Genomic DNA, 24,978 nt, shown 5'->3' on the forward strand with positions numbered 1-24,978 from the left:
GATGACATGAATGTGTGTGATGAGATGAATGAAGAGAATGACATTGGCCCTGTGACTATTGACCTGCTGAGGACACACCAGAAGGGGGATCCCCTGCTTCCCGACCGAGATTGACCACAGGTAACAGAAACCGTAGGAAGTGAAACCACAGATGGGCGGGGGGAGGGGGGACCACTGCAGAGCTCGGCTAAACAAGATAACACCTGAAACCCCTCTAGGGGCTGTGCCTGGCACACAGCAAGCACTCAGGAAATGTAGGTTGCCTTCCTCTTTTACCTCACTGCCATCTCTAGAAGTACAGAGCTGTAAGAAGCTCCTGAGCCCACTGGCCCAGCCCCTTGGCTACAGGATCGGCAGGTCCCCCCAGGGGGAGTAGGGACATATAGGGCGTGGCACCTGGACCCAGAGGAGCTTATAGGCAGGCACAGTTCACAATCCCATGCCATCTCATCTTTCCTAATTCTTAGAAAAATTAGTGAGAAAAAAAAAAAAAGCAGAGATATACAAGATGTTGAAACTCCTAAGTGAAATACATATAAATTCAAAAAAGCCCTTTTCTTACATACATTGAGCACTTAGTAGGTGCCTGGCTGTGTGCTAAGCACTTTGCACATTGTTGTCTTTAAAGATTGTGATAACGCCCATAATTACTGAGCTAGAGAGGGGCAGAAGAGGCCAGAGACCGAGCTTTCCCAGGTTCCAATTCTGGGATGTGTCTTGTTATACAAGTTTGAGAATTGTGGGCACCTCTCCTGTAAGAGACTCCCAGGGTTTTCAGGCCTGGGACACAGGCCTTGAAAGGGACCAGGTGGCAGCAGAGCCAGCCCTCTGCTGCAGGGGAGGGTGGGGTGGACCACCAGGCAGCCTCCCTCACTCCTTGGCAGAGGATAAGAAAAGAAAATTGGAAACATAGGCTTATAGCCCTAGGCTAAGAAAAAAAAAGAACACGCAAGGCATTATTAATGTTAATCAGAAGATATACAAATGTGTCCCTCAATCTGTGATACTTTGCTCAAACTTGCCCTACCAAAATCTAGCCAAGTTTAAGTTGTCTCTCTGGAGAAAGGGGTCTTTTGCTGTTTAAAACTACAACACAGACACACAGACACACACACACACACACACACACACACACACACGAGATTATGTAATAAGCACACACGTACTCTCCATGCATCAAGGAGTGATCAAGTATTGCTTCCTCCTCTAAAACTACAGGTCATGGGGCGCCTGGGTGGCTCAGTGGGTTAAGCCGCTGCCTTCGGCTCAGGTCATGATCTCAGGGTCCTGGGATCGAGCCCCGCATCGGGCTCTCTGCTCAGCAGGGAGCCTGCTTCCTCCTCTCTCTCTCTCTCTGCCTGCCTCTCTGCCTACTTGTGATCTCTCTCTGTCAAATAAATAAATAAAATCTTTAAAAAAATAAAAAAAAAATAAAACTACAGGTCTGCTAAATTCTCCTTACCCGGAAAAAGGGGTCCTTTTAAGAACTGTTTTCAATGGCGCCACCTGGTGGGTCCATCCTAGAAGTGCTATCTGTTTTTGCTCACAATCCAAAGGATGTGAAAGGACAAATTCTAATGCATAATGAGACATCCGGCCCCCGATTTTTTCCCCCTGCGGCTTCCCTTTATTTTATGTCTTAGGCCCCTTCAGCCTCCTTTCCATTCCACTACAATCGACTGATCCTTGAAGTTCCCCATGCCGTTTCATAGCCTTTCTGCTGCATGAGAGCCATTTTATGGCAAGATTTACAGCGATGTCAGAAATAAAGAAAACTGTTGTAAAATAACCACGGACAACATTATAAACCGGCAATAAAATTGGCCATAATGTACAGCTGGTATTTATGTAGACCACCTGTTCCATTTTTAGCCACTTCTGATCTACTGCTTTCAGCCCATTCACCGCGCTTTGAAAGACCTCTCACTGGCCTCGTTCCCTTCCCAAGGCCTTTGGAACTAACAATTTCCAGGATGTGCTGAGGCCTCACATCAAGCCATGTGCTTGTCCATGTAGCTGTAACCATGCCTAGAGGCTCATCCTGCCTGAGTCTTGCTTCCTCTTCTTCTAGCTCTGCCAAAACTCAGACAAAAGAAAAGACTCTCACGCCGGCCACAAGGTACACTTGAATCCAAACACACATATCAATATAAAAAATTAAATGAAATATTTAAGTACCTATGTACTATTCACCAACTATGGAGAAGGTCCTACAGTCATAATCTGTTGGAGTGTTTCCCATTTAATGAACACCTACTCAGTACAAGGTGAAAATGTTCCATATATTATCTCTAATCCTTGCAACAATTTGGCAAAGTTGGCTAAATCAATTGCTCACTACTTCTTGTGACTTCAGTAAATAATTCTATCACCTTACTTTAGAAGTTGGCCTATAAAACGTACAGGACTATACTGAAAATTCAAAGCAACAGAAGTAATAGCTAAGATAAAATTTATATTCTGTACTAAGCATTCTTATGAGAACTCTCCACATACTAACTCATTTTATATAGGCACAGCCTAGCCACTGAGTGAGTGCTATTAGTACGCACAACTCACAAGAGAATACGGAGACCCAAAGAACCGAAGTAACTTGCCAAGAGCCACAGGTTAATAAATGGCAAAGTCAGGCTGTGAACCCCAAATTTCATTCTCTAGGGCATCATGTTCTTTGACAACTAAAAAAGACAATAATTTTAATGACTTTTTTAAAATCGATGACTGCCATCAGCCTAAATGTTGGAATAAAGAGTTTCAGAGTTTCTTTTCCCTATAGAAGCAATAAGAAACTTGACAAAAATTGCCAGCGTTGACTTTTTCAGAACTTCAGAAATTAACCAAAGGTTTGCAGCAACTGAAAACCCTGTATTCAAGAAATCTCTGAATCTTGCTAAAAACAATGAGCTTTGTGGTTTTTAACTCACCTTACTCCCAGCCCTCGCTCGCCTGCTCTGGCGCTGGCTTGGCATGGTAACAACCCACATTCCCAGCGTAGCCTTGGAGCCACCACAGGGAGCAAAATGGAACTAGAGCTCTTTCAAGACCTCATTCTGAGAGGTCTGTCATTATCTGACCTGTCTGGTCCCACCTGTCCGATGGCTCCCAGAAGACTTCCCTTGCAAGGATGCCTGTATTTGACCTGACTTAGAGATTTACTGGTTCCACACATTTGAGGAAATCTCTATCCAGTCATTATCTGACCATTAAGCAAAGCAAGTAGAGACTCCATCAGCCACAAATGGTGAAGAATAGAGACTTTATCAAAAAGTTCAGAGAAGTCACTAAATAAACAAAAACAACTAAAAGAAAGCAGTAACAGCAACAGACTCTGGGCGGGCATGGGGGATCTGATGTGCAGAGGTGAACATTTCTTATTTATTTATTTATATTACTTTGTAATATAAAGTATATTATATAAAGTAATATAAAGTAAATATTTTATATTAATTTATTTATCTATATTACTTTGTCCAATTTTCAACAACCAAAAAAACACAAGTATGGCTCTTTAAATAAAATGATCAACAGATATTATCCCTGAGGAGCCACAGACATGAACTTACTAGGAAAAAACTTCAAATCAGCTATTTTACATATGCTTCAAAATCTAAAGGAAATCCTGCCAAAAGAACTAAAGGAAAGTATGAAAGCGATGTCTCATCAAATAGACAATATCCACCCCAGGACAGGAATTATATATTTAAGGAACAGAAATTCTTAGAGTTTAGAATTACAATGACTAAAATTAAAATTCACCATTGGAAAATTGAAACTCACTATGAGCAAGTATGCAAAAGTATTACAAAATTTCAAGACAGGTCAATTAATATTATCTAGTCTGTAAAACAGAAAGTAGAATAAAGAAAATGAAAACAGCCTCAGAGGCCTGTGGGACAGCAAGAAGCAAACCAACATATACAAGATATCACAGGAGAGGGAACAGAGAAAGAGATCGAAAGAATACTTGAGGAAATGTGGCTAAAAACCTCCCAAATTTGATGGCAAGTAGTTTCAAGGAGTTCAACAAGGTCCCAGTAGGATGAATAAACTTGACAGAGATGCACCCAGACACATCAAACGCACACTGTTGAAAGACAGAGACTAAGAGAAAAATCTTAAAAGCATGAGAAGAGAATCAGCACGTACAGGGGATCTTCAGCAAGAATAACAGCTGATTTCTCATTAGAAGCCATGGAGGCCAGAAGACATATTGGATGACATATTCAAAAAACAAGCAAACTAATAAAACCTATTGACAGGGGAAGGGAGGGAAAACTGAACGGGAAGAAATCAGAGAGGGAGACAAAGCGTGAGAGACTCTGGACTCTGGGAAACAAACAGGGCTACAGAAGGGAAGGGAGTGGAGGGATGGGGTCACTGGATGATGGGTATTAAGGAGGGTACGTGTGTGGTGAGCTCTGAGTCTTATATACAACTATTGAATTAATATATCAAGAACTAATGATGCACTATATGTTAGCTAATTGACCATAATAATAAAAAATAAATATTAAATAAATAATACATTAAAAATTAAAATAAAAAACACTGTTGACAAAGAACTCTATATCCAGGAAAATTATTCTTCAAAACTGAAGAAGAGGGGCCCCTGCATGGCTCAGTCAGGTAAGTGTCTGCCTTCAGCTCAGGTCATGATCCCAGGGTCCTGGGATTGAGTCCTGCATCAGGATCCCTGTTCAGTGGGAAGTCTGCTTCTTCCTCCCCCTCTACCCCTCTCCTGGCTCATGCTCCCTCTCTGTTTCTCTCTCTCTCAAATAAATAAATAAATAAATAAATAAATAAAATCTTATTTAAAAATTTGGGCAGAAGAAAAGAGAAAACGGAAAAAAAATATTGACAACACCAAAACTTATTTATTTGAAAAGATACACAAAAGTTATAAAAGTTTAATTAGACTGACCAAGGGAAAACAAAGAGTAGATTTAAATTACTAAAATCAAGAAAGAGAGGATATTATTTCCAGCTTCTAGAAATAAAAATAATATGGAAGGCTATAAACAACTGTATGTCAATAAATTAGACAATTTAAATGAAATGGACAAGTTCCTAGAAAGGTTAAAAAATAAAAAAGAAGTCACCTTAACTTCCTCAAGAACAAATAGAAAATCTGAATAGACTGAGGAGAAGTAAAGAGATTGAATTACTAACCATAGTCTTTTCAACAAACAATGCTTGGATAAGTGGATAGCCACTTAAAAAAGAATGAAATTGGGACCCCTTCCTCACACTTCTACAGAAATTGACTCAAAATTAAGGATCAAAAGTCTAAGTGGAATAGCTAAAACTATAAAAATCTTTGAGAATGGGAGTAAATCTTTGTGACCTTGGATTAGGCAATAGGTGAACTGGACTTCAGCAAAATGTAAAACTTTTTGAGTCAAAGGACACTATTTAGAAAGCGAAAAGACAACCCACAAATTGGGAGAAAATATTTGCAAATTATGTATCTGATAATTACCTAGTATTCAGAATTTATATATACCTTTAGAACATTGTAACTCACCAATAACAAAACAGGTAATCCGATTTGGAAAAGGCAAAGGATTTGAACAGACATTTCTCCAAAGAAGATATACAAGTGATTAACAAAAACATGAAAAGATGCTCAATAGCATTCATAACTAGGATAATAAAAATCAAATCTACAAGGAGATACTACTTCACACCTACTAAAATATCTGTGTTATATATATCTTTCTAGATAACAAAGGACAAGAGTTAGTGCTGGTAAGGCTATGGAGAAATTTGAACAATCGTGCATTTCTGTGGGAATATTAAATGGTACAGCCACTTTGGCAAACACTCTGGCATTCCTCAAAACGTTCAACATGGAGCTACCACATGATCCAGAATTCTACTCCTTGGTATATACTGAAGAGAATGTAAACATAACTTGTGTCAAGAAACATAACATAAAAATATAAGTTGTGCAGGTGTTGGCAACAATGTGGAAAAAGGGGAACCCTCTTGCACTGTTGGTGGGAATGCAAACTGGAACAGCCACTCTGGAGAACAGTTTGGAGGTTCCTCAAAAGTTAAAAGAATTACCTTGTGATCCAGCAATTGCACTACAAGGTCTTTACCCAAAGGATACAAAAATACAGATTCAAAGGGGCAGATGCACCCTAATGTTTCTCAACAGCCTTATCAACAATAGCCAAACTATGGAAGGAGCCCAAAGTCCATTGACTGGTTAATGGATAAAGAAATATGGCATGTATATATGTCTGTGTGTGTATATATGTGTATGTACATATGTATGTATATATGTGTGCATTATATATGGTGTAATGTAATGGAATATTACTCAGCCATCAAAAAGAATGAAATCTTGCCATTTGCAATGAGGTGGATGGAGCTAGAATGTATTATGCTAAGGAAAATAAGTCAGTCAGAGAAAGACAAATACCATATGATCTCACTCATATGTGGAATTTAAGAAAGAAAACAGATGAACAGATGGGAAAGGGGAGGAAAGGAGAGAGGGAAAAAAACCATAAGAGACTCTTAAAGACAGAGAACAAACTGAAGGTTGATAAGGGTGGGTAGGAGATGGGTTCAATGTGTGATGGGTATTATTGTTATGATGAGCACTGGGTGTTGTATGTAAGGGATGAATCACTGAATACTACTCCAGAAACCAATATATACGTGTGTGTGTGTGTGTGTGTGTGTGTGTGTGTGTGTAAAATCTTTTTTAAAAATAAATTTAAAAATAAAGTTTAATTTACAAATGAAAGGAAGAAGAACAGGAAGAAGAAGCATTGCTGAAGCATTTCAGCAATGCTTCCCCAGAACCCAGCCATCTGGATATAGATAAAGATATAGATATAAATATAGACTTATAGATATAGATATAAAACACAGCACAAAACTTGTACATGAATGTTTATAGCAGTATTAATCATAATATGCAAGAGGTAGAAACAACTATCAATGGGTAAATGGATAAGCAAAATATAGTACACCCACATAATGGAAAATTTTCAACCACAAAAAGAATGAGGTACTATACATGATATGACATGGACAACCTGTGAAAACATTAAGGGAAGAAGTCAGACACAAAAAGTCATATAGTGTATGACTTCATTTACATGAAGTTTCCAGAACAGACAAATCCCTACAGCGAGAAAATAGATTAGTGGTTGCCAGTGGGTTGAGGGAGGAGCAAATGGCAGAGTGCTGCTAATGGTTACAAGGTATCTTTTGGGGATAATGAGAATGTTCCGGAATAATAATAAATAGTGATGATTGCACAACCTAGTGAATATACTAAAAATCAATTTTAAAAATCTGTTCCTCGAATCAAATCAAGTTTTTACATGTATGTAGTGATCTATAGCTTCCAACCTTCTGTTTTTGTTCAAATTCTGTTCTGTTTTATACAATTTCTGACCTGATCTTCCTATTCTTATCCCATGTGTAATGTGGGCATGATGACCTCCATGGTCATTTGTGAGTGCAGATTCTTTCCTTTGTGTCTCTGTCATGCATAATGGCATGGCCTTTGTCTGCATGGTCCAGACTCGGTCATGATCACAGCCTGGAGTAGCATGGACCACTTCTGTTCAGATTCCACCAGGGAGAACTTCATTGCATGGTATGAGTGCTCTGGAAGGAGGCTCACAAATACAGTCTAGCCATGTGCCTACTATCAGAGAAAACAGACATAAGAGGATGGGAATCTCTGCCCCATATTGAACTTTCTAGAGAACCAGACTCTAAGACATGGACCATTCTGCAGGAACGCATCTGGAGATGAGCAGCCATCATAAGAAATCCCAGTCTTCTGTCTATCTTCAAAAACCTCCATAATCCATCCCCAAATGACTCGGATTGCTCTGTGTTCCTTAATCCTCATCACACCACACTGCTCTAGCTCAGTTGGTTCCATGAGCCTGTGTAGATCATTCCAGCCACCCACTCTTCCACGGCCATGTTATTCAGGATGTGTTTCCCTCTCTCCCTTCATTCTGCCTAAAATCCCCCCACCTCCAAGTCAATTCCAAGTGTAATTTGTCCTGTAAAGCCATCCTTGTAGCGTACGCATGGTTCTGTGATCTCGCTGAGCTCTTAGCATGCAGGTAGAGTTACCTGGCTCTGTGCCGGTCACTACTGACCTAAAGGAATGGCCTGGAGTATCCCGTGTGAAGAACAGCCTGGAAGATTGAACTTACTACTGAAGCATCATGAGAAGAAAAGTCTGGGGAAGGAAAAAAAGATGAAGGGTCTGCCCTCAATTATTTCATTCCTTCATAGGGGAGATAATAGTAGGTCTCCATGGAAGACACTCAGATAAATTGCCTTTGGAGTTCACATGTGGGAGAGGTTTCCCCTGAAGAGAGGGGTGGGGAGGCTAACTACAGAAGAAAGCTGGGGGTCAGCCCATATGTGACACATATGTGACGGGGCCCTTTTCATCTGTCTGAGTCTCCTCTTGTGCATCCTTCATACGAGCTACCAGAACGATCTCTCAAAAATCCGCCCAGGCCACTCCGCCGCTGAAAGCCCTCTGTGGCCCTCCTCAGCCCACAGCAGCCTTTCCCACGATGTGCTACAGCATCAAGCATTCCACCAACAGTGAGCTCTTCACCAGCCTTGCATGGATCAACCCCCCAAAGATCGACACTACACATTAACACTGAAAAGGCTCTGAGAATATTCCAGATTAAAAAATATATATGCCTGACTTCTGGACTCCTGTTTTTCTCAAGTGCATTTAACCACCACAATGCTCTTTTCCCTCAATTATCTTTTGTCCACCCCAAGGTGCTGGTGTGGTCCACACTGGAATGACTGACCTATTGGATAAGGCACCCAAATGCCCACTAGAAATTACTTCTGTGGGGTTACAGGGCACCATTTCCCACCCACCTGCATCTCACTCTGAGCTTTAGCCACACTGAAGGCACCACACAGCTTCCTGCCCCCACTTTTTTTCTTGAAAAGTTCCTTTTTCCACCCAGAATAACCTTCTGTCCACTCCTGGCCGGTCGTCCACTACACTTCAGTCCAGTTTGCTAAGGCAAAGCTGAGTTATGTTCTCTCAATTGCCCTGGAAATTTTATGAGGTTCTCCATTTATGCTTATTGGTTTTAGTCATGGGTTTAATCATCAGTTTCCCCCAGGATCATGGAAGTTTTTGAGGGTAAAGACTCTACTTCCTCTTTGTCGCATCCCCAGTACTGACGGGGCATTGGTGCTCAGCAAATGTCGAAATGAATGAAAGAATGAGCAAGGGATAAAATGGGGTCCTTCCAGAGGTGAGCAATTAGGTATCCCAAAAAAAAAAGCACAGATTCTGACATTGAGCCCATGCACTGTATTCCTTGGAAAGCCAGAAAATGCATCAGTAGGTGAAGCCTGAAAACAGCTTCAGGAAAGCATGTTGATTAACTCAGTCTTTCCCAAGCACATGGCCCTGGTTCCAAGAGCCATAAGTCATGCTGAGCAGGTGCCGTGGTGGCCCCACATCTGACTCCCCACAGAACTGGCACAGATCTCTCCTCTGAGAAGACAGATACAAGGAGCTGCTCCTGGCCTCTGCCCCATTCTTGTCCCCACCCGCCATCTTGTCCTTTCTCATTCTTTCCCCTCTGCAGAGCAGTGTAGACCACATCCCTCCTCCCAAACTCACACACTACGACACAACAACCCACCCCACCCTCTCATGGACATCATTTCTTACACACCACACACTAAAGTCCTCAGCCCCATGGTTCTACCTTTCCACCTCTCACCCCGTCCATCCTCCTGCCTTCCTTTGGCCCCATCAGTCCTACCCCCTATGAACACAGTATTCTCACAGCTCCAACATGAACAACTAACCACCTCATGCTCCCAGTGTGTAATACTCTCCTCTCCCTAAGACTCCCTGTCCTTATCTCCTATCCCCCACACAGGTGCCAATGGAACCCCAGTCAGATTTTTTTCCCCCTAAGGCCCTGTCAATCACCATTGGGCCAGCTAAGCCAGTTACACCATTCCCAAATTCAAGGTACTTGTCGTTTTGCATCTGAGTTTGTTTCTAGCTCAGGTTTTAACGAGTAGTGGACAGCTTTTACCCAAGTGCTTTGGTTCATCCTGAATTTGATGGGGACCCAATAGTTATCTTTAACAACTGTAAAAGATCAAGCCAGTTTCCCCCAAGATAATTTAGCAGAATCAGCCACAGAAAATGGAAATTAAGAAAGCCATGTCCAAGAAGACTCTCCGTAGGCTCTATCTCTAGTTCTCAGGGCTTTCTGAAACATGCTATGGGAAAAGCCAAACCAGGTTCCCTATCTTCACCATGTTCACTCAGACTTTTTTCCAAGTTAGGACACTTCTGTAAGGGTTCCCCTGCAGGGAGTCCCAGAGGGTGGGAGGCGGCCATTGTAGTCTGTAGGGTGCCTTCCTGTAGCAACAGTAGCCAAATGGGTGGGGTCTTCAGCCTTCAGGAGAAGTCCCCTAACATTTGACCTGGGCCCCTTTCCCAGTCTTTATTTTGGCAGCAAATCTGATGAAAATGGGCCATTCTACTAGCACGGACCTTCCACACCTGGCCTCCTGGCCTCCCTGGTCTGAGCTCAGGCTCTTGGAATGTCTTATTAGAACAACCTCAAAGCATCACCTTGGCCTCTTCCCCTTAGGACAACCCCAAACTTCCAGTTCCCTTGGAAAATGCCTAAGGCCAAAAAGCAGTATTGGGACCAGTTCACATGAGGGCACATTCCTGGAGAAAAACCACCATGTCTTTTAAAATTCTCAGTACAAGAAAAAGAAATCATAGAATAGAATGTCTTCTAAAGCGTACAATGTGTATGGAAAATAAGATGACCTTAGGGGATAATAATGTGACATTATAAGAAATTACACAGTAAGAAAGTCTTTGATCTTTCTCCTTAGAGCAAGAAGAAAGTTGTGGTTTGATAATGCTATTTTTCTAACCCTCCTGGATGCACAATGACCATCTTCCTCAGCAAGTCGGGCTAGGACCTCAGGCTCTGAGTTATGGGAAGCTAATTGTATCCTTGGACGGAATTTAATCGTTTCTTGTTTTTAATTTCCTTGTTTTTTTTTTTTAATACTTATCTTCTCTTCATGGCAAGTAACTCTGGTTTTCCAATGATGGGAATGGCATAAAGTTTCCTTTCCAAATGAACAGAAGCTCAAAGAGAGTCAAATGGAAGAGGGCTAAGCAAATCACCTGGATGATCTGCAGACTCCAGCACTGGCCAGAGGTGTATGTAGACTTTGAACATGGCCACACCAAGGAGGTGTTACATGAATGAGGATTGGAAACACTGGTCAAGTAAAAACCCCTTGTTTCAGAGTGAAGAAAGCCAAATCAGAGTGAGTCTCAACCAACTTCCTCACAATGCCCATCCCCCACTTCCCTGGCTCCTGGACCTTAACATCTAGCTGGACACAATGCTACCTAGACAAAACACCCCGTTCTCCAGTCACCACTGCCACTGGGTAAAGTGGGTGATTAAGTTCCAGACTACAAGATAAAAAGGGAGGTTTTCTGGGCAACCTCCAGGAAATCTTCCATTATTTTGCTGTCTGGTGTTGGGGTGTGATGGCTGGAACACTAGGAGCCATTTTGGGCCATAAAGATGAGGCCATATGTAGCAAAGCTGGAAGCAGTCTAGGAGACTAATGATCTAATGGACCTGCCACACCTGCCCAGGAATGCAAATCTCTGCCCTCTTACAAAGCGAGAAGAATTTATATTGTTTTGAAGCCCATTGGGTTTGGGAGTCTTGTTCTTCTATGTGCCACCAAACCTAATTGGAACTGGTACGTTAGTTTTGCCTCCTCCTTGAGAATCCTTTAGCATATACAAAGCCCTACAACATCCACTGTCTTGTTTAATCCTCACAGCAACTTCGAGAAATATGCATGCAAAATCCTTTTTTTTCTCTAAACACAGATGAAAAGACTGTAAGACCTAAGCTGGCAAGAGGCCAGGGGCATTCCTGAGAACTAGGATTTCCAGCCCCAAACCAAAGTTCCATCTCTGTATCCAACAGCCCCAAGTGGTCAAGGCTCATCCTTGACCTGACTGTTCCCTGGCCCCTGAAACAACCTACTCAGGAAAGTCTCACCTCAGCCCATGTCTGCATTCTCCAGGAAGCATCTTTGGTTTACTTAGCAGAGAATTCTGTACAATATTAGATGAAGCTACTCCCTTCTTCCATCCTCATGCTTTCTGGGGCGCCTGGATGGCTCAGTCAGTTAAATGTCCAATTCTTGGTTTCGGCTCAGGTCATGGTCTCAGGGTTGTGGGATCGAGCCCCTGAGTCTGACTCGGCTGGAGATTATCTCCCTCTTCCTCTCCCTGTGCTTCTTCCCTAATTCTCACTCTCTCTTTCTCTAAAAGAAATAAATCCGTTTAAAAAAAAAATAAAGCTCTGCTTTCTGCTTTCATTTAATGTCAGAATGAGAAAATGCCAAGTGAAGCCTTTCATCATCTGTGTTTTATAAATCTGCAGCAGCACAGCCCAGCCCAGCCACCAAGGTCATGGACACTGCTGCGTCTTGCCGCCCCGACTGGTGAAACATTGTTCCCACAGCGGCACCCAAGGACATGCCAAGCGAGGCTGCCTGCTGGAGCAGCTCCAGGTCAGCCTCATGACTGCGTAGCCTGGACAGAGTGAGACACGACCAACATCCTCTGGGCTGTGAGTCCTCAGGCCACCATCCCAGGCACAGAGCATCTTTGAGGATGTTTGCCGCTAAAGTTAACGAAGCAGCCAGGAGTTTGCAGATTGTGAAGTGAGGCTAAATTCCGGGCAAATCTATAAAATAAAAGAGCTTCACCCAAAGCAAATGAAAACAATACGAGGTACAGGCCAACCCAAGTAGGTCTGAGCTCCGGAACGGTGTGCCGGTGAGCGACACAGCAGGAAAAGCACTGCAGGTCGTGGAGGACCATAGTCTGCATGTGAGGGTGCCTCCTGGACAGGGCTTGAAAAGCTGGGATGAATTAGCAGCATATGCGGGGGGCTAGGAATTAATCCTCCTAATAGACTCCATATTGTTCCCTTCCTCATTAGCATTCTTCAGCTAGTTTGTGGCCTCTGCATTTAAGAGGGATGACCAGACCTGGAGATGTTCCAGAGAAAAGCAGTAAAAATGATTAAAGGGCAGGGAAATGAGTCTTAGGAAAGGTGAGCAGAGGATTAGAGACAAGGCCACAGGTGACTCTAACCAAAGCCTTTGTCTAAACAAAAGGTCAGAAGCATCCAAAGCCCAGAAAACTCATTCAGCAGCTAGGATGAGACCAATGGAGTGAAATGTCTAGGTATTTTGAAAAAGCCTCTTTTAAAGCTTTTTATTTTCTCTTTTTCATTCAGCTGGTGTTGTATTAGCCCAGCCGGAGTCTAAATCAAGCACTGACATTTGCCTCCTTCAAGTCAGCCCCACCATGTGTTGGCTTCTGGTGTTGGGTCTCATCGATTTCTATGAACACAGGGACTGGCTGAGTGTAAAGCTTTCAATGAAAGGAGGGTGAAGGAGACATCAGAATTCCCATTCTGGTTAGAGAACAGGTTTCAGAGAGGACACAAGAGAAAAAAAGGGGGGGAGACGGTTTAGGGGTCAACTATGGTCAATGATCTGTCTTAGGAGGACATGACTACTATGCATGAGGGAACCATGGTGCCTGCCTTCCAAGTGTTCGGTGAGCTCAACAACACGGTGTGAGGAGTATCTGGATGGAGTCAGAGGTCCCATGCTACAAGTACCCATTGGGAGCACTTAACCCTCTCTGGGCAAGGGGTCCTTCATTTAATCTGAGGGGTATTTGCCTCTTGACCCTAAGGTTTTGAAGTCAGTTTCTTACCCCGGATTGGACGGTCAAGCGAGCAAGGAGTCAAACGTCAACTCCAGGGCCAGGTTCTATAGCAACACAGCCAGGATGAAGTTGAGAAAGCAGTTCTAAAAATATCCCATCTTATCCACTTAAAGGATCATTTCCTATCAGTTACGAAGAGAAACTGACAGTAATCAGCCAACAAGTTGTTCCCAAAGACCAAGTGTGTGTGTGCTTTTGTAGATGCTCATGGGAAAGCCAAGACATCTGACCCCAAGTGATTAGGATCCTCTTGAGGAGAATCAGATATGGACAGTCAGGTGTTTAAGGTTCCAAGGCATCACAGAGATTCCATTATTACCTGCCTCCTGACCTCCACCCTGTCTGGCAGGGGGCCCAGAGAGGTGATATTGCCTGACCCACAACAGATGATCAACGGTACAGCCTGGGCCCAGCTGTAGTCTTTTGACTCCAAAGCCAGGGCTCCCAGAGCAACCAGTATACCAGGCTACGAATGGTAGAAACCCAGTAGGGACATCTTACACCTGTTGTGCTACTACGGGGTCCTTTGTGCCTTTCCTACAGTCACTAATGTTCCCATCGTGTAACTGGTTTGAGCCTGGAAAACGGGCAAGGCATCCTCAGTTTTTCTTGGGGCAGCTCCCCCTCAGCCTCCTGATAATTCATTTATCATTTCTTCTTATCGTCTAGATTGAGCAAGGTATTTGTAGTCTGTCCCTCTGTCCCAACTTAGGCAACTCCCTATCCTATTAACCACCTCCTCAGCCCCCTGGCTGTTTAGCCATCCCTGCCTACCACTCTGATCTTGCTGGTCACTAGAACAGGTGAGGACACCTTGTCCTGACAGTTAAGTACCACCACCTGGCCCATTGCTGTCAGAAAGTCCATTTCTGGAATAGCATCTACCATATTGGCCATGGTCTATAAAGGATACTTATTCACCTTCCCAGCGATGCTGCCATCCTCCTCCCAGGACATTCCTTAGCCCTTTGGTAAATAGTGTCCTCCAGGCCCTTCTTTGCCACCAACTCAGACAGTGGGCTTTCTGATCTGTATTCTATATACATAGTATACCCAGTCGTATGCCCATGTCTCTGAGCCTTTTGATTCCCTTCTATCTTCACCTGAAATGACTATTCCAGGATTTCTAGTTTCCTTGGTGTACACCTTTGCTTTCTCCAAGCTTCAAAGAACCATGCTAGCTGTGTGTTAGCATCATTTTCCAGATTCCTAGCAAAAATGCCAATCTTGTATCATGGGAGAGCGTTCCCTGTCAATAAAGTTGCCCATAGCCAATGTTATCTTCTCCCCTCCATCCAACAGCTGAGGACCCTGTCCTACACACACTCTCCTGAGTCCTGCTGATAGTTGACAGAATCTCACAGCTCCTTCATGGTTCAGTCCCTGTCCTTCCTCTGCAAGCCCCGCCTATAGCTGGCCAGCTCAGGTGGTGACTAAACCCTAGTTACTGATCTGCCACTCTGATCACGAAGGAGTGGAGGTGGGTCCTGCTTGAGGGAGGGGCATTTTATCTTCAAGGCAAAGGCCTCTGCATCATCTTTGGGGAAGGAAGGAGTGCTAGACTTTAACAGGGAAGAATGGGCCCATTGTGCAGGCCCAGAGGGTTCAGGGGAATCTGGGAATAAAGGATTTTTCAGTATATCAACCCAGATGTCCCCATCCCGGGTATCAGGTCTCACCCTTAATCTGCTCAGGACCTGTCAGGGTTGAGAATTTCATCTTCCAGAAGACTCCTCTACTCTTATATTAAGTCCCAGGTCAAATCCTGGGCTCTTTATGTCCTCTGGCCAGAAGAAATAAATGTCTTTAAAAGCTGCCAAGGAGGCCTTCTTGTTCTCACACTTAGGCTTACATTGATGATTAATCATCCTTGGCCTTTCATTGTTTTTCTCCAATGTGTATTCAAAGCCCCATGAACAGCGTTCTAATTTCTAACTTTTAAAGTTTTACCAAGCATCCAAATGCCTTAGATAGTATGCCCTCCTGTGCTCACTGTCCTCTAGCATCCCAGACCGGCTTCCCCCCTGTGAAAGTTCTACCAGGATAATTCTGCCTGTGACAGAGACAGTCAGTATCTCACCCACCATGGAGATGGGGCATTTTACTGCCTGCTGGCCAGTAGTGACCCAGCTCCAAAGTCCCATTTTTGAATCTGCTACCTCAGTTCACTATTAACACCAACTACTGTTGGTCAAGGTTCTCTGGGAAACAGAATTTAATGACTCCAGGGTAAGGTTGCCTGGCCTCCATCTCCGTCCACCACTCCGGGTGTCAACTGCCCTCAGGGAAGGAGTATGGCCTTGTGTGAGACAGCTCCCTCAGACACAGACAGGACAACTCTTGGAGAGGAACACTGTTATGAGTAGTCAGCGGGTAGCACCCCTGGCAGTCAGGGGAACAAGGGCCCCGTGCCCCAGGATCCACTATAATGTTGTAGCCTAAAAGACTTCCGCAAAGCCCATGAAATCCCATACCACAAGATGAACAAAAGTAAAGAGACAGAACAGAACCACTAGGGATGAGAAAAAGAATAAAACAAAATTTCATTTAGCACACAACAGTTGTCCAGAAGGCGCTACTCAGCTATTAAACATGAGCCACAGACCTGATCATAAGCCTCTCAGTGACTGGTACAAGGGAAGAAATTTTTTACTCTACCCTTTTTGATTCTCTGGCTGGCTTAATAACCAAATCAACATAGGATAGATAAATTAACAGGAAAAAAAAAATTCATTATGTATGTCTAAGGGGGCCCCCATAATAGTTTTGAGACCCAAAGACAAGGCAGGCAATTGAGGTTTCTATGCTATCATAAGGTAAGGAATGGGATACAGCCTGGGGCTTCAAAGAGGAGGAGGGTAATTCCCAGGATAGGAAGAAGGGCAGGGGTTTGGTAATGAGATGCTTGCCCTGCCCTACAGATAGTTCATTCCGATAAAAGTGCTCACCTGTAGCAGCTCTCGCTGAGCCAGGCCCCTCACCTAAATTCTTTCAGGTGATTAAGGGAGAGGTGAAAGTTTTTCTTAAATTTGCTCAGTCCTGACTGCCTTCAGTTCAAAATATTTCACATGCTGAATGGGACAGGTTTTGGGGAGCCTTGTAGTCAACCCCTTCACTAGTAACAAGAGGAAAGCTGACGGTCTCCAAGATGCACAGAATTGACAAAATAAAGACATCTACACCCTGAAGAGCATGACCATTTTATCTAACAATCTATCTTTCTATCTTTCTATCTATCTATCTATCTATCTATCTATTTTGGTGGCAAAGTCTAAAAGATTTTCCTCCTCTGGGTCCTGATGCAATGCCAGCCTTAGGAAGTGGACAAAAACACCAGATTATCCCTATGGTCAATATAATAACTAGTATTTCCAGCGGCTTCTCAGAGCCCACCTAGAAGTGTGTCCTGGGCACAGAACAGAAGAGCAGCAGGATAAGCAAGTTGAAAGTCTGTGCCTTTTCTTTAAAGAACCCAACTGTACATAAAACCCTTTCCAGGAGACTTCAAGCTCTACCTTCACAGAGAAAAATGTATGAAAACATTCTCGGAATACCTGTCTATCTGTTGGTAAATTTTTTTTAAAAAATTGGTACAATAACTGCATTAATCTATTGCCTTTTTAAAACATTTGTTCAGCAAACAGTCTTTTAAAAAGCAAATCATTTTCATTTGGTTGAAAGGCTGGTAATAAATTAAGCCTTTCATGCCCATAGAAAATGTTTTTTTGTTTTATTTCCAAATCTCCCATGTGGACATTCAGAGAGACATATTTACGAGAAGGCAAAACAGATGATCTGGCTGTACACTGAAGGAGGACCACATCTGTCTCCAAGTACCGCCAGCCACTTGTCCTGGATAAATCTTTCTGTCCCGGAAACGTTAGAGCACCGGGCTTCTGGGCCCCTTTCCCGTCATGGCCTAATTCTAGCTCCCTTTCCTGCACAGAGATATTCAACATGGTCCCAGCCATCTCACTAGCCCCCAGCATCTTGGGGCCCCACCTCCTATACCCTGGGAGAATCAGTCCCATTCACTCTTCCCTGGCATCACCAATACACTTACCATCCTTTCCAATTTGAGGAAGTCACACATTATTCTCTCAATATCTTGCTGCCTTCAGAGTTTTGTGGGGTTTTCCCCACTCTTTGGAAGGACCTTTATCTCTCCCATGAGTGGAAGCATAAATAGTGAAATCTAAAACATTTTCCTCTCCTCTGCCTTCTGATCTTAAAGTGGTGCTCCATGAACAGGACTCCAGAGAGAGGCTGGGGCCTTGCCATTCCCACCACCCACTGTCCGGGAGGCAAGACCAAGGTCTTCTTGTTCCACACCAAAGCGATCCCCAGGCCAGAATGAAAGCCAAGGCTCTGTCAGCTTTATCTTCCTTGGCTTCACGTTGCTAACCCCTTAGCAAAAGACAGGAAAGTCTCCCCTCCAGATTTACTGTGAGGGAGGAAGGATAGCCCGCCTTGGTGGTTGGGTTCTTAACTCAGCAGCCCATGAGAGAGATTCAAGTACTCCTCCTTTACCTGGAGAGAAAGCTTTGTTTTCTAGGGCTGCTATAACAAAGTCCCCTAGACTGGACGGTTTACACAGAGAAAGGTATAGTCTCATAGTGCTGGGGACCAGAAGGCCCACATCAAGGCCTTAGCAGGGTGGTTCTCACTGAGAGCCGTGACAGAAGGATCTAGTCCAGGCCTCCCTCCCTGGCTTTTGCACGGCCACCTTCTCCTGGTGTTCACACGTCTTCCTTCTGTGTATGTTCCCATCCCAATCTCCTTGTCTTACAAGACATCAGTCATACTCTATAAGGGGCCACACTGAGGACCTCATTTTGACTTATGCCACCCAAAAACATGTCTCTTTGGCATAAGGATTGGTTTGCACTAATTTTTTTTCTTTTTTTTTTTTAATTTTATCATTTTTTCATTGATTTGAAGTAGAAGTGACACACAATGTTACATTAGCTTCATGTACCCAACAAAGTGATCAATAATTCTACACATTATGCTACGTTCCCGTAAATGTAGCTCCCATCTGTCACCAGAGTAGAGTTCAGTAGAGTTCACTATATCTTGAGCTGATTATTTTGAGCAATTGCAGACCCAGAAGCAGCTCTGAAAACAGACAACTTACCCTGAGGGAAGGGAAACCTGCATCTAGAAAGGAAATTTACATTAGAAAGGAGGCCTGTACCAGGAAGAGAGCCATTAGGAGAGAAAACTTTTTCACCTAGGAGACTTAGGGGCAAGGCAGGGTAAACTTTGCTCACCAGCCCTCTGGGCGCCTGGGTGGCTCAGTTGGTTAAGTGTCTGCCTTGGGCTCAGGTTCTGATGCCAGGGTCCTGGGATGGAGTCCTGAGTCAGGCTCTGTGCTCAGCAGGGTTTCTGCTTCTCCCTTTGACCCTTCCTTCTCTTTCTCAAATAAATAAATAAAATCTTGAAGGAAACATACACACATACACACACACACAAACACTTCCTTTTCTCGCCCTCCTGCAAATTGCCTTCCTCCCTATTGACATCCCAGACCCTTGTCCCTTGCCTTAGCTCAGGACGGTATGGAAGCCTCAAATATCTGGTCGCCTTTTGCATCTCACATCTTCGTGGGCTCCTCTACATACGTAATTAATTTTTTTTCTCCTGTTACTCTGTCTTTTATTATTGGGTGGTCTTAGCCAAGCAGAAGGGGAGAAGAAAATTGTGTTTCCTTCCCTACAGTTTATTACCTCTTTAAAGACTCAATCTCTAAACAGGGGGCTGGACTTCAACCGATGATTTCTGGGGAGGATACAATTCAGCCCATAACAGCTCCTCAATACACCTCCCCCTAAAAGATAAAAATAACACTCACAGGGAGTGTTGACATTAGGCAGGGAAGCCAACAAAGGCTGTGTTGTCAACTTACTTCCCGCTCTTGGCAACTGGAACTCCAACCCACTGGGAGTTCTAAGAGACAAGTTCCCAGTGATGTAGGAAAGAACGTTAGGGATCAAAGCCAATGGCCAAGAAAGAATTCTTGAGGCATCTTTAGTGCAAAAAGGTGTTTTTATTAAAGCACGGGGACAGGAGCCATGGGCAGAAAGAGCGGCACTGGGTCATGAGGTGTGGCCCGTTATATACTTTGAGGTTGGAAGGACCTTAGGAAGAGTGTAAGTCTCTAAGGAATTTTGGAAGCAAAGTTTCCAGAACCTCGAGGGAGCTAGCTATTATTGGGAAAAGGTCATTTATTACCATCTAATAAAACCTTAGACATGAGACCCTTCAGATGTATATCAGTGGCCCATTTGCTTGGGGGATAACTGCCCACATGTATCTTGGGGGTGGGGGTTAGAGATAAAAGAAAGATAAAATAAGTTTCCAAAAGAATTTTTATACATCAAAGTAGGCTTATAGGATCCTGCAGAGCAGGGGAAGGACTAGGATTGCCTTTTGCCCTTAACAAAGTGTCAACATAGAGGAAGTTGAGTCTCTAGAGGAATGTCACTCTTCCTGTTTCGAGGACTTGTCAACAGGCTGCAGGTACTAAGGAGATTTAACGATTTTTCTTCTGCCTTTGTTACCCATATCATTCAGCACACCAAGAATGACCCCAACTGAAGGCAGAGAACACTCTTATTTATGAAGCTAATAATTGGTAATATTCCCTTGTGGGACTACCTTACGGGAATGGTATATATCCTAAATCCAAAATGCAATCCCCCCTCCCCCCCCAAAAAAGACGTGAGGCTTCAGGAAAATGAGAAAAAGCATTACTGATTTTAACAACCACTGATTTCAACACGTTCACTGAGTCAGATCCGAAGCAGAAGCAAGAAGGCTGACAGGTAGAGGAGGTTTAAGGTCAATGGTTCCAGAAACCAGGCAGGAGCACGTAGCAGGGGAACACCAGCCTCATGTGTCTTGCTGGCCCTGTGACAAGGGCGTGTTCCGGGCCCGGTCTGCTGCTAATGTCATTCTTGCAAATACGATGAATATTAATAAGTTTATACACAGAGTGAACCTTATTCAAATCCTAGGAGCAATGTTGATGTTCTAAGAACTAACAAGTTGAGGAAGCAATGAAATACTGTCCTTCCATCGGCCATCCTGATTCTGTGTGGTGCTACGAAGCCTGCTAAGGTACTCAATGTTACATTATTCAAATACTAGTCCTTAATGTTCACTGGTGTTTTCCAGCATACTTGCTTTTGGCTGCAACTCTTTGCAAATACCACTGAAATACTTTTTTTAAACAGTGTATTTAAAAATACTCAATATGATTTTCCCTCTGTAAACACAAGGGTAATACAGAATAATTTACGACTTTAGGAATTTCCAAAAGTTCCCAGGAATTCTGATTGCTCATCCCCAATCCCAAAGATAAATATCTGTCAGGAACTTTTCTTTAAGGTTTTATTTATTTATTTTATTCACTTATTTATTTTAGAGAGAGTGAGAGAGAGAAAAGAGCGCGGGCAGAGGGAGAGAGCCCGACATGGGGCTTGAACCCACAACCCCAAGATCATGACCTGAAATCAAGAATCCTTTGCTTGACCGACAGGAACTGTCAGGAAACTTTAAAGGCTAGTGGAGAGGTGCCCCCGTAGCCCTCCCGCTGTGGGCAGAGCCAGACTCGCTTCAGGAGGCAGAGCAAAGTCTGCTGACAGGGCTTGAGAGGTCAGCGGGGAGCAGCCAGGCTGGGAACTGGGGCCTCAGAAGGGATGTGGCAGAGCACCAGCAGCATGACAAGCACCTCAGAAGCACCAGGCACATGGCCAGAGCTCCCCCATAGCTGGATACAGCTGGGTGTCCCCACCAGGGCCACTGTCACATCTTTCCCCGGAGGGGTGTCCCACATTGTTCTGAGGCCTGTACCTGTGAGGGTACATTCTGACGTCCGGCCACTAAGCCACCACGTCAGATGGCCCTGCCAACCTGCTTCAGCCCAATAACTCTGCCGCCATAAATTTGACATAAACGTGCTTGGCCCAAGGGGCTTGGCTTTGGCCGGCTGCAGGGAGGTCCTGCAGGCCAGGCCAGAAGCGACCATTCTCCCTTCATTTTATTTCCTTCCCATTGAAATCTTCTTCATTCAGTTCCTAAATAGTGTTCACAGAGGCTCTTTAATCCCTGGCACAGGCCCCCACTTTGTAAAAGAACATTCCCAGGGCCCAAGTCTGCACTGGGGCCCACCTGCCATCTTGGAACCTGCTTGAAAGGGCCTTTGGTGGAGTCCACTTACTTTTCCTGCGCTGAAAGATCTCCGCAGGAGGGTTTTAAATGAAGATTCCTAGAGCAGGAATGCACTCTCAGGAATGCTAGTTCTCAGGTAGATGGCCAGGAAGCTTCATTCAGAGAAATGCCCTTCCCATGGCCTACCCTTGGCAGTGCTCCCTTCACTCTTGGGGAAATGGGCAGCCATCGCCCCACAGGGCCGCTCAGCCCTCCCCTGCCCTTCCCCTGGTCTGATGAGTCTATGCGACTACAGATACCCTCTCAGGAACTTCCATTTCCCCGAGACAGGCCGTTCCCTATCACTTGGATAACTGTGCTACCAGCTTTTATTGGCAAAAGACATCCCTAAGATCTCCTAACTCTGAAACTCAATGCATCGACCTTGGTCCAATTAGGAGACAGAAAGTTGATGGGATGGCAAGATGGGAAAGGAATCGCTTCGGTACAGATTGAGACCTTTCATATAAAGAATTGTCAAGTCATGACATGAGGCTAGCTATAAATATGTCATGAAGGGCACCTGGGTGGCTGACTTGGTTGAACATCTGACTCTTTTTTTTTTTTTTTAAAGATTTTATTTTATTATTTATTTGACAGATAGAGATCACAAGTAGGCAGAGAGGCAGGCAGAGAGAGAGGAGGAAGCGGGCTACCTGCTGAGCAGAGAGCCGGATTCGGAGCTTGATCCCAGGACCCTGGGATTATGACCTGAGCCCAAAGGCAGAGGCTTTAACCCACTGAGCCACCCAGGCAGCCCTGAACGTCTGACTCTTGATTTCGGTTCCAGTCATGATCTCAGGGTAGTGAGATCTTGAAAGGGCCTGGGATGTGCTTGGGATGGAATCCGCTGGGGATTCTCTCTCTCCCTCTCCTCCTCTGCCCCTCCCCCTGCTTGCTTGTTCTTTCTCAAATAAATAAATAAAATCTTAAAAAAATACATGTAATGAGAACTCTAAGGGTATGCCAAGGGAACCCAAGGAAGGACACACCTCCCCAAGACTAGGATTCCAACTTCGTCAGAGAAGGTAGGGCTGAGATATGTGGGTGACAGAGAAGCTCACCACAGACAAGGAACAAGTGGGAAGCAGCCTTCCAGGGTGTGAGCAGATGGCAGGCACAGAGGGGTCACAGGGCTTGGAGTCCACTCACAGGCAAAGTGGTGCCAGGCCTGCGGTTTGCATGGGGTCTGCATGGGGAGGGTTCCAGGAAGATGACCAGAAGGTCATGCCAGCTGGTCAAATTGCCAGGGGTGTGTATGCTATGTGCCTAGGGCTGGGGCAGAGAACCCCCACATGTCCCCCCACAACCACATGTCTGACCCACATGCAGCAGGAACCAGAAAAACAGCAAAATGCAGTGCCTGGACCCAGAAAGAGAAGCCCCTTCGTCCCACCCCTACCCTCCAGCAGCACCCTCTGCTGACAAAGCTTGCCATTGTGCTCAGGGTAAAAGCGAAACGCGCCCTGAGGCCAACCAGGGAATGAAGAGGGAATGTGGAGCTGAGAAGAAATACGTTGATGATTGGCGGAGTCAAGAAACGTGGGAAGAACCCATGCCAGGCACCATGAAAGCTAACGACCCTAACATGATGACTTTTCCATCACAAGAACCCCACAACACCAATCTATTATATTAGGAAAATCAGGGATGGAAGTGAGGTTCTTTTTAAAGCAGGCATTGTTTGTTTGTTTTTAAAGGTTTTATTTATTTATTTATTTAATAGAGAGAACATAGCAAGAGAGAGAGAGAAAGGGCACAGGTAGGGTGAGGGGCAGAGGGAGAAGCAGGATCCCTGCTGAGCAAGGAGCTCAATTCTGGAATCCAGGGACTCGATCCCAGGACCCTGGGTTCATAACCTGAGCTAAAGGCAGACACTTAACCAACTGAGTTACTCAAGTATTCCACAAGCACTGGTTTAAAATGGGTTTTCCAGGGGTGCCTGGATGGCTCAGTCATTAAGCATCTGCCTTCAGCTCAGGTCATGATACTGGGGTCCTGGGATCGAGCCCCACATCGGGTTCCCTGCTCAGTGGGAAGCCTGCTTCTCCCTCGCCCACTCCCCCTGCTTGTGTTCCTGCTCTCGCTATCTCTTTCTCTGTCAAAGAAATAAATAGAATCTTTTAATAAAATAAAATAAAAATTAAAAATAAAATAAAATAAAATGGGTTCTCCAGGGGTGCCTGGGTGGTCCTGGGATTGAGCCCTATGTTGGGCTTCCTGCTCAGCAGGGAGTCTGCTTTTCCGTCTGCCCTTCACCTGACTCATGCTCTCAATCTCTCTCTCTCTTTCTCTGCACTCTCTCTTTCAAATACATAAATAAAATCTTTTAAAAAAAATAAAAATTTTTAAAAATAAATAAAATAAAATGGGTTCTCTAGCAGCTGTGACAAGTTTAGAAGATTACGCGTGTACTTAGGGTTGTAAGGAAAAAGCATGAAAACACATTTTTCTCTCTCACGTGGAGAATATCATATCTCTCTCCCTGACTACACACACACAAACACACACACACACACACACACACACACACACACGCACAGGCCAGGAAAGAAAGCCTGCGATTAGAATTAGGAAATCTGCTCCCCTCTCAGGGGAACCAGCAGCACATCCAGGAGCCTCTGAGTCACACTGCTCTTCCATCTGAAAGGCAGGTCAGGCTTCAAACACTAAACAGCTGAACTCTGAGGTCAAACATACATGTTAGGCAGCCTTTGGTTTCAAGTAGCAGAATACGTGATTAAGAATGCTCTGAAAACTAGAAGTCTGAAGGCAGGCTGTCACAGAGCTAATTCTGTGACCCAGCCATGTCAGAGTGCTGGGTCAATGTCTCTTGATATTTTCTTGCCTTTCTCCTCCTGGTCACAAAATGGCTGCAGGTACTCAAACCCTCAGAT

Source organism: Mustela putorius, unplaced genomic scaffold, assembly GCF_011764305.1.
Source record: "Mustela putorius furo isolate JIRA1106 unplaced genomic scaffold, ASM1176430v1.1 tig00003972_pilon_pilon_pilon, whole genome shotgun sequence".
NCBI classification, from domain to species: domain Eukaryota; kingdom Metazoa; phylum Chordata; class Mammalia; order Carnivora; family Mustelidae; genus Mustela; species Mustela putorius.